The sequence below is a fragment of the Meles meles genome, chromosome Y (assembly GCF_922984935.1).
Source record: "Meles meles chromosome Y, mMelMel3.1 paternal haplotype, whole genome shotgun sequence".
In the NCBI taxonomy this organism is placed as follows: Eukaryota; Metazoa; Chordata; class Mammalia; order Carnivora; family Mustelidae; genus Meles; species Meles meles.
The window spans coordinates 36,885,720-36,896,488 of NC_060088.1; positions in this window are offsets into that span (position 1 = coordinate 36,885,720).

Here is a 10,769-nt window from a genome sequence, read left to right on the forward strand (position 1 = left end):
TTGACCAGTGGAACAGAATGGAGAGCCCAGATATGGACCCTCAACTCTATGGTCAAATAATCTTTGACAAAATAGGAAAAAATATACAATGGAAAAAAGACACTCTCTTCAATAAATGGTGCTGGGAAAACTGGACAGCGATATGTAGAAGAATGAAACTCAACCATTCTTTTACACCGTACACAAAGATAAACTCGAAATGGATAAAAGACCTCAACGTGAGACAGGAATCCATCAGAATCCTAGAGGAGATCATAGGCAGTAACCTCTTCGATATCAGCCACAGCAACTTCTTTCAAGATATGACTCCAACGGCCAAGGAAACAAAAGTGAAAATGAACTTTTGGGACTTCATCAAGATCAAAAGCTTCTGCACAGCAAAGGAAACAGTCAACAAAACAAAGAGGCAACCCACGGAATGGGAGAAGATATTTGCAAATGACAGTACAGACAAAAGGTTGTTATCCAGGATCTATAAAGAACTCCTCAAACTCAACACACACAAAACAGATAATCATATCAAAAAATGGGCAGAAGATATGAACAGACACTTCTCCAATGAAGACATACAAATGGCTATCAGACACATGAAAAAATGTTCATCATCACTAGCCATCAAGGAGATTCAAATTAAAACTCCATTGAGATACCACCTGACACCAGTTAGAATGGCCAGAATTAGCAAGACAGGAAACAATGGGTGTTGGAGAGGATGTGGAGAAAGGGGAACCCTCTTACACTGTTGGTGGGAATGCAAGTTGGTGCGGCCACTTTGGGGAACAGTGTGGACATTCCTCAAGAAATTAAGAATAGAGCTTCCCTATGACCCTGCAATTGCACTGCTGGGTATTTACGCCAAAGATACATATGTAGTGAAAAGAAAAGCCATCTGTACCCCAATGTTTATTGCAGCAATGGCCACATTCGCCAAACTGTGGAAAGAACTAAGATGCCCTTCAACGGGTGAATAGATAAGGAAGATGTGGTACATATACACAATGGAGTATTATGCCTCCATCAGAAAGGATGAATACCCAACTTTTGTAGCAACGTGGACGGGACTGGAAGAGATTATGCTGAGCGAAATAAGTTAAGCAGAGAGAGTCAAGTATCATATGGTTTCACTTATTTGTGGAGCAAAGCAAAGAACACGGTTGACATGGGCAGATGGAGAGGAGAGGGAGTTGAGGAAACTTGGAAGGGTAGATGAACCATGAGAGACTATGGACTCTGAAGAACAACCAGAGGGTTTTGAAGGGGCGGGGGTGTGGGAGGTTGAGGAGCCAGGTGGTGGGTAATAGGGAGGGCACGTACTGCATGGAGCACTGGGTGTGGTGCAAAAACAATGAACACTGTTACGCTGAAAATAAGTTTTTTAAAAAAAAGTAGAAGACATCACGGCCTGGATTCATGCAGGTCACGTCAACCGAGACAAAAACAAGGACGCCCCCCAGAGATGGAAACCACAGCCAATGGAGCCTGCCGACTGTGGACTAAAGCTAAGACTCAAAAGGCTATGAGTTTATTGTTGCTCCTATTGCTATGAGTGTATTTTTGTTCCTATTTTTACCTCTTTATGTAAAGTAAAGGTGGGAAATTAGGTGAATGAAATTAGGAAAAATGGAAAAGGTTATACAAAGTAGTAAATGCCTAACTCTCCAGCCAACTGTGCACTAGTGTCATTTGTACAAAAGAAAACTAGAGCAATAAAAATGTTAGTCTTACATGTTCAATATAAGTTAGACATAAATGCTCGATAAAACATAGAACTGGCTGAAAAGTAAAGGATTTGACTAATCTCCAAAGAAATGTGGGGAATGTAAGGACCTACATAATCAGATGGAGCCATTTTGTTGTTTATGCAGTAAACTTAGATTGACCCGATGTAGTAAATTTAGATTGACCCTGCCCCCATCTCCGGAACTTACTTGCAAAGCCCAGATACAAGGGTGGGTCAGGCCAGGTAGAGACATCCCATCAGTGGGACACGCATATATCTACTAGCCTGAACTGTAGTTCAATTGGCCACATATATGTGACCTGACATGACTGTGCAGTTTTCTCTGTGTACTGCACTCACATTGGCCACCTGTGTTTAGCCCGGGTAACATACCTCTATAAAAATCAGTCTGTGAGGCTGGGAGGGCTCACCTCTTTGCAAGAGACAGCCTTGACCGATCAGTTTGATTCTTGGTGATTGACGCGAAAAAAAGGTTTGCTTGACCTTCTCTTTGTATCAGTCTCACTCCTTTGATGATGGACCCTAACAGTGTTCTGTTTGGTGCCTCAGTAAACCCCCATATGCTGGTACTTGAAACCAGGCCTCTGAGGAGAGAAGTCTTGATACCAAAGCAAGGGTTCAGATTAGGGCCTAGGATCCTGAACAGTTCAATCTTATGTCTCTGTGGATCTCTGTCTGCGTGTCTGAGTGGAGGAAGCAGTGCACTTTGTGTCAGAATGCCCCTGTTTGTCCAGGGCAGACTACATGATTGGGCTGACCTCGAGGGAGTCAGAGGTTTCTCCTAATATGTAGGGTTGCGGCCAATGGAATGGGCAGAGTTTCCGTGGTGAGGGCAGGCACAGTCCTGAAGTGTGGCTCCAGGGAGAGTATCCTGGAGGGTGTGCGGACAAGTGCTTGGGGGCAGAAGTCTGAAAACACAAACTCGGCTTCAGTTTGGGGCCAAGGATAAGGCAGGCCCGATCTACAGACCATGAGGGGATCTCCTCAGGATATGAAATAAGGGCAAGTGTGAGGCGGTTGCTCAGGCTTTTGTTTCTGGATTTTGTGTCAAGAATAGCTGCAGAATATAGGGGTGGCCTCATGGGCCATGGAGGAGGCTCCCTCTCTCAAGAGCTGGGGGTCATTCTGTGGGAAGGGAGGAGTCCTGTTTTTGCCTCAGGGGTCCCTCCAAAAGACGGAATCCAGACCAGAGCCCTGAGTAGGGGCGAATAGGAAACCCGACCTGTGGTTAGGATTGGGGGACTAGGGGCATGGCAAGCCCCATATGCGGGCTCTTGATCCAGTCACTGAGAGGCCTTTCCTGAGCTTGGGGCTCTCGCTGAGGGTTATAATGCGTGTTTGTACCCAAGGCTGCCCTCAAGCATGCACATGGCCTCATAGGCCATGCTGATTTCTCCTACCCTGAAGGTTGGACACCATGCCAACAGCAAGGTCTCTTGACATTGGGATGGAGTAGTTCTGGTTTCTGCATCAGGTTCACACCTGTGCAGTGATTGGAGATAAATTCTAGGTTATGAAGCCTGAAAACCCAGGTTGGGAAGAGATGAAGGTCTAAGGCCATGGCAGGTCAGATGTGCTGGGTGTGTGGCCAGCTGACTGGGTGTTGGTCGGGAGGTCCGTGCTCAATCTGTAAGAGACAAAGTATTAGTGCCTAGGGTAGCCTATATCATTGGGTGCTGTCGAGTGGCATGCAGGTTGATCCTCATTTGTGGTTTTTGGGCAGCTCCATAGGGCAATGATTTTCTTCTGATGGGCAGGCAGAGTGCTGCATTGTGCCTCCAGAATTCCCAATCTGGAGGGCTTGTGGGACAGGATTGTGAGGACGGAAATCTTAGAACACAATCTAGGGTTAGGTTTCAGGGCGAGAGCATGGCAGGCCCACTCTGCAGTGGCTGAATCAAAAATCTCTTGCATCTGAATTCAGGGTGAGGACCAGACGTTGACTGGGTTTGGAGTTTATGTCCATGATGGACTATTCATGAAGGGGGGGTTCATGAGGCCATGGAGGCCACACTCTGAGAGTTGTGAGATGCTCCAAACCACAAGGATTCATTCTGTGGGACAGTCGAGTCCTGTTGGATGGTTGCAGGTTTCCCCATGTAGAGAGATTCGAGAGCAGGATTCTAAGGATGGAATCCTGGCTACCCCACTTCACATTCCCATTGTCTCAAAGCGACAAAGGAGGTTCGATCTGCTGCCTCTGGGGGAGTCACCCGGGGGGCTGAGTAGAAATGGACACTCCTAAGGGTGGGTCATAATGTTGGTTTCTGTCCATGGAGACCTTGGAATGTGGCAGTGCCTCTGAGGCCCTGAAGGATTCTCCTAACTGGAGTCTTTGACACAGCTCCAAAGAGCAAGTTTCCCAGGGGAAGACAAGAAGTGTTCTGATTGGTGCCTCAGGAAACCCCCATATGCTTGTATTTGAAACCAAGCCTCTGAGGAGAGACGTCTAGAAACAAAAGCAAGGGTTCAGATTAGGGCCTAGAGGCCTGTCCTATTCAATATTTTGTCTCTGGGGATATCCGTCTGCCTGTCTGACTGGAGGTAATTGCTCAGCTTGTGTCAGATAGTGCCTGTTTGTCCAGGGTGGCCTACACAATTGGGATGGCCTCGGGGACCATGGAGATTTCTCCTCATCTGTAGGGTTGTGGACAATTGAATGGGCAGAATTTCCTTGGAGAGGGCAGGCATAGTCCTCTGGTGTGGCTCCAAGGGCCCCAGCCTGGAACGTGTGTATGCCAGGGCTGTGGGGACAAAAGTCTGAAAACAGAAACTAGGCTTAGGTTTGGGACCGAGAGTATGGCAGGCCCGATCTAGAGATGGTGAAGGGAGCTCCTTGAGATATGAATGAAGGACTAGTATGAGGTGGTTTCTCAGGCTTTTGTTTCTGAATTTTGTGTCAAGTATGGCTACGGAATGTAGGGGTGGCCTCATGGCCATGGACGAGTCTCCCTCTCTGGGAATTTGGCCCAGATCTCAAGAGTTTGATGTCATTCTGTGGGAAGGGAGGAGACCTGTTTCTGCCTCAGGTGTCCCTCCAAAAGAGGGATTCCAGAACAGAGCTCTGGGTACTGGCGACTGGAAAACCCGAACTGTGGTTAGGATTCAGGGCCTAGGGGTATGGGAAGCCCCATATGCGTGCTCCTGGTCCAGCCACTGAGAGGCCTTACTTGAGCATGGGGCTCACGCTGAGGGTCCCAATGCGTGTTTTTGCCCATGGCGGCCCTCAAGTATGGGCATGGCCTCATGGGCCATGCTGGTTTCTCCTACCCTGAAGGTTGGACACCATGCCAGCAGCAAGATCTCTTTCCATGGGACTGGAGGAGTTCTGATTTCTGCATCAGGTTCACCCCTGTGCAGTGATTGGAGATAAGACCTAGGTTCTGAAGCCTGCGAACCCAGGATGGGAAGAGATGATGGCCTAAAGCCATGGCGGTTCCAATGTGCTGTGTGAGCAGCCAGCTGTCTGGATGACTGTCTGGAGGTCCAGGCGCAGGCTGTTTCAGACAAAGAACTTGTTCCCACGGCAACCTAGATAATTGGGGTTTAGTCAAGTGGCATGCAGGTTGATCCTCATTTGTGTTTTCTGGGCATGCCCATAGGGCAAATTTTTTCTTCTGGTGAGCAGGCAGAGTGCTGCAATGTGTCTCTGGAATTCCCAATCTGGAAGGCTTGTGGGCCAGGAGTGTGAGGATGGAAGTCTGAAAACACAAACTAGGGATAGGTTTCGGGGCGAGGGCTGAGCAGGCCCAATCTGCAGAGGTTGAATCGAGATCTCCTGCATCTGAAGTCATGGTAAGAGTCATATGTGGGCTCAGGTTGGAGTTTGTGTCCATGATGGCCCCTTCATGAAGGGGGGTGCCTTATGAGGCCATGGAGGTTTTCCCATGCTGGGAGTTGTGAGATGCTCCAAACTGCATGGATTCCTTCTCCGGGACAGTTGAGTCCTGTTGCATGGCTCAAGGATGCCCCGTACAGAAAGATTGGAGAGCAGGGTTCTAAGGATGGATGCCTGGACACCCCATGTTGCATTCCCATTGTCTCCTAGCGACAAGGCAGGTTCTATCTGCTGGCTCTGGGAGAGCTACCCAGGGGGCTGAGTTGAAATGGACTCTCCTGAGGATGGGTCATAATGTGGGTTTGTATCCATGGAGACCTTGGAATGTGGCGGTGCCTTGGGGGCACACAGCTCCAAGGAGCAAGCTTCCCATGCACAGACGAGAGTTTTTCTGATTGTTGCCTCAGGAAACCCCCATATGCTGCTATTTGATACCAGGCCTCTGAAGAGAGAAGCCTGGAAACCAAAGCAAGGGTTCAGATTAGGGCCTGGGTGCCTGTCAAGTTCAATCTTCTGTCTCTGGGGATATCTGTCTGCTTGTCTGAATCGAGGTAGTTGCTCAGCTTGTGTCAGATGGTCCCTGTTTGCCCACAGTGGCCTACATGATTGGCATGACCTCGGGGACCTTGGAGGTTTCAACTCATCTGTAGGGTTTTGGCCAATAGAATGAGCAGAGTTTCCTTGGAGATGGCGGGCAAAGTCCTGCAGTGTGGCTCCAGGGTCCGCAGCCTGGAGGGTGTGTGGGTCAGGGCTATGAGGACAGAATTCTGAAAACACAAACTCGGCTTAGGTTTGGGGCCAAGGGAATGACAGGCCTGTCTGAGAAGGGTGGAGTCCTGTTTTCTGCCTCAGGTGTCCCTCCAAAAGAGGGATTCCAGAGCAGAGCCCTGGGTATGGGAGACTATAAAACCTGACCTTTGGTTAGCATTGGGTACGTAGGGGCCTGGCAAGCCCCACATGTGTGCCCTTGGTCCAGCCACTGAGGGGCCTTACCTGAGCCAGGGCTCACGCTGATGGCCACAATGTGTGTTTGTGCCCAAGGCGGCCCTCAAGCATGGGCATGGCCTCATGGGCCATGCTGGTTTCTCCTACCCTGAATGTTGGGCACCTGCAAGGTTTCTTGCCATGGGACTGGAGGAGTTCTGATTTCTGCATCATGTTCACCTCTGTGCAGTGATTGGAGATAAGGTGTAAGTTCTGAAGCCTGAAAACCCATTGGGAATATGAGGTCCTGTATGTTGCCCTGGTAAGCCAGAGGAACTTACTTGCAAACCCCTGATATAGGGGTGTGCCAGGCCGGATGGAGGCTTCCAGTCATTGGGACTCGCATTTATTTACTATGGTGAGTTGAATTCTCATTGGCCACTTGTGTGTGGGCCAGGCTCAACCACCTCTCTAAAAGTTAGTCTATGAGACTGGGGTGGGTGAGTAGTAGGAGGACTTTGAATAACTGTTGGGATAGCTGTTAGAATAGGAGTTGGGAGAGCAGTTAGTTAGTCATTGTGAGAGCCGTTAGGGTAGTCATGGGAGTAATAGTCGTTGGGAGCAGTGCCGCCATGAGCAGCCTCGCCACTCCAACCGGCGACCCCACCGCAAGCGGCCTCACTGCCCGAGCCGTGGCCCCACCATGAGCCACCTTGCTGCCCGGAGCTGCAGCCTGGCTGTGAGCGGCCTCACTGGAACAACCTCGCCAGAGTAGCATTATTCTTGGGAGCGGCGTCATCGGCGTGCGACCTCATCAATGAGTGGCCTCTTCCAGAGCAGCCTCGTCTGGAGCGGCCTCATCTGGGGAGTAGCCTCATCGGCATGTGGCCTCATCCTGAGTGGCCTCGTCTGGAGCAGCCATGTCTGGAGCAGCCTCGTCAGCATGCAGCCTCATCGTCGAGTGACCTCATCTGGAGCGGCCTCGTCTGGGGAGCGGCCTCATTGGCAGTGGCCTTGTCAGGGTCGTCATTGTCGTCTCTTCATAAGACACGGCCACTACCGTTTGGTTTGTTTTCTGATGCTTGGCACGAAATAAAGCTTTGCTTGACTTTCGCTTTGCATCAGTCTCGTTCCTTTGACCACAGACCTTAACAGTAGGGGCTCATCCAGGATCAAATGACGAGAACTGAGCCAGCATTGGGATTTCTGGGAAAAGCTTCTGGAGGTATTGGGATCTTGTCTGTCTGTCTGGTTGGGAAGCTCAAGGGTATAGCTCACTGGGGAGAAGCTGGTCGTGGCCATGCTCCCCAGGGCTGGAGTGGATGTGGGGACGCCCCATCCCTCTGTTGGTAGATTGACATGGGGTTTGAGTCCCCCTGGATGGTTGGGGGTTTTGAGACCCCCTAGACAGTGGGGGTTTTCAAGTCCCCCTCGGCGGTTGGGGAGTTCGAGTCCCCCTAGGAGGTCAGGGGATAAAGAAATCCCCCACAAGGGGCAGGTTCTGGGTAAGAATTGTTGGGCCTGCAGTTGTCTTTGCCTGGTTCTTTTGTTGTCTGTTGTGTTTGCAGGGGACCAAGAAAGTCCCCAACAGCAGCAGGCTCTGGATGGGGGTCGCTGGGACTGTGGTTTTCCTTGTGTTGTTTTTTGTTCTGTTGTGCTGTTTGTTGTATTTGGAGAAATGGGAAAAGTGGGGAGTAAGGGACCTGTGACACACCTAGATCTTGTTCTCAAACATTTCAAGAATTTTCAAACTAAAGCCATTCAGTCAGATGACAAGGTTTACCCAGGAAAACTGAAAACACTCTGTCAATTAGAGTGGCCCACTTTCTCCACAGGGTGGCCACCGGAAGGAACGTTTGCCTTGGCTCAGATCTATTCTACCCTGAGTAAGGTCTTCGATCTACATTGAGACCCAATACTGTACATTGTGTCCTGGCAATATCTGGTAGAAGAGCGACCATCATGGCTCAAGTTCCACCTTCCCCCTGCTAACGAAAACATCTCTCTCCCTCTAAGGCAGGTCAGAGCACCAAAATTAGAATGGACCGATGAGGGAGAACCAGGGAGGAAGGCTGTCCTACCTCCATCAGATGGGGAGGATGTGGAATCCCCCCCCCACTACCTGTCCCCTAAATCTGACTCTCAGTCCCGAGATGCCTTTACCAGTTCGCCTCACACATGGTAGGGGTCCACCTATGGGACCACTAAGGAGAGAGACCTTCCTGGTCTTTCCCCTTTCCTCTATCCCCCTCTGCCTCCCTTTACCTCAGTGGTAATGTCCATGCCAATGCTGCCTCTACCGGATGGGAGAGGGCAGCCCCACTTAAGCCATATCCCTTTCTCCTCTTTTTTTTTTTTTTGTTTATTTACAGCATAACAGTGTTCATTGTTTTGGCATCACACCCAGTGCTCCATGCAGTACGTGCCCTCCCTATTACCCACCACCTGGTTCCTCAACCTCCCACACCCCCGCCCCTTCAAAACGCTCTGGCCATCCCAGATGTAACCAAGCCCTTCCACTTGTATGTGGATGAAAAAGTAGGGGTGGCCAAAGGAGTTTTGACTCAGACTCTGGGGCCTTGGCAAAGGCCAGTAGCCTATCTTACCAAGAAACTAGATCCAGTTGCAGCTGGGTTCCCCCTTTGCCTTGGCATAAATGCTGGCATGGCCATCCTGGTCAAGGATGCAAGTAAATTGACTTTGGGTCAAAATCTCATCAAAACCACCACACATGCTATCGAGGGCATTCTCCGGACTCCACCAGACAAATGGATGATGAACGCCTGAGGAACAGGGTATCAGGCCCTCTTCTTCAATGAACCAAGTGTGCTAAATCCAGTGACACTGCTGCCAGAGGAGCTGCCTGACCATCCACAGGACTGCGGGGAGGTCCGACCCAAGTCGCAGGGATAAGGCCGGATATCCAAGACATTCCCCTCTCGAATGCCAAGATGACTCTGTTCACAGATCGGAGTAACTATATGGTCAATGGAAAGAGGTATGCAAGGGCTGCAATAGTTTCTCCTGAACAGGAGCTATGGACAGCAGCCCCAACACATGGAACTTCAGCACCAAAAGTGGAACTGATTGCACTCACTAAGGCACTGCAGATCGACAAAGGTAATACCACCGATATCTCTACTGACAGCTGGTATGCCTTTGCTACTCTCCATATACATGGGGCAATTTATAAAGAAAGAGGCCTATTAACATCAGAAGGATTAGGAATTAAAAACAGAGGAGAAATATTGGCTCTCCTCCAGGCTATTTGGGACCCAAAAGAGGTGGCCGTTATGCATTGCCCAGAACACCAAACGGGGACTGATCTGATTTCAAAAGGCAACCAATTAGCAGAACAAGCCACAAAGCAAGCAGCCCGAGAAACAATGCAAGAACTAGTTACACTCCCAGGTCCAGCCCTACCAGTAAAACTGAACTATTCAGAAGAAGATTTAAAGTATTCACAGAAAGGGGTTAAATTGGACTGTGAAGGGGAACTGGTCTAAGACTAAAGCAGGAAATATAATTCTTCCTTGAAGACCTGGTTAGAAGTTAGTAGAACAGATACATCAGGGTAATCATTGGGGGATATGCAAACTCAAGGAGCTTATAGAGAAGCAGTTCCAGGATTCTAAATTAGGGTGTATTGTTCAGAATGTAGTTGATAGATGTGCTCAATGCCAGGCAGTTAATGTGGGAAGAACAAAAATGGGAAGAAGGAAAAAAGAAAGCAGTAAGAAACCATGAATTTATTCATAAATAGATTTTACAGAGATGAACCCCAGGAAATATGGGAACAAATATATGTTAGTTTTTGTAGATACCTTTTCAGGCTGGGTAGAGGCTTTTTCACCAAACATAAGATGGCAGAAGTGGTAGTCAAAAACCACTAGAGGAAATAATTCCTAGGTTTGAGCTTCCTCTTGCCATCAGGTCAGACAATAGCCCTGCATTTGTGAGTTTAGTCGCACAGGTATTGACCAAGGCCGTGGGCACTAATTGGAAACTACATTGAGTCTACTGGCCCCAGATTTCTGGGCAAGTAGAGAGAATGAACCAGACTCTTAAAGAGAACTTGACAAAGTTAATTCTGGAGACTGGTGGTGGATGGGTGACTCTCCTTCCTTTCACCCTCCTCAGAGCATGATGCACACCCTATTTAAGCAAGGTGACCCCATTTGAAATAATGTCTGGGAGACCCGCCCCCCACCCCCCACTATGTCCTCAGCTACAAGAGGTTGCCCTAGCAGAAAGGACTGATCAGTC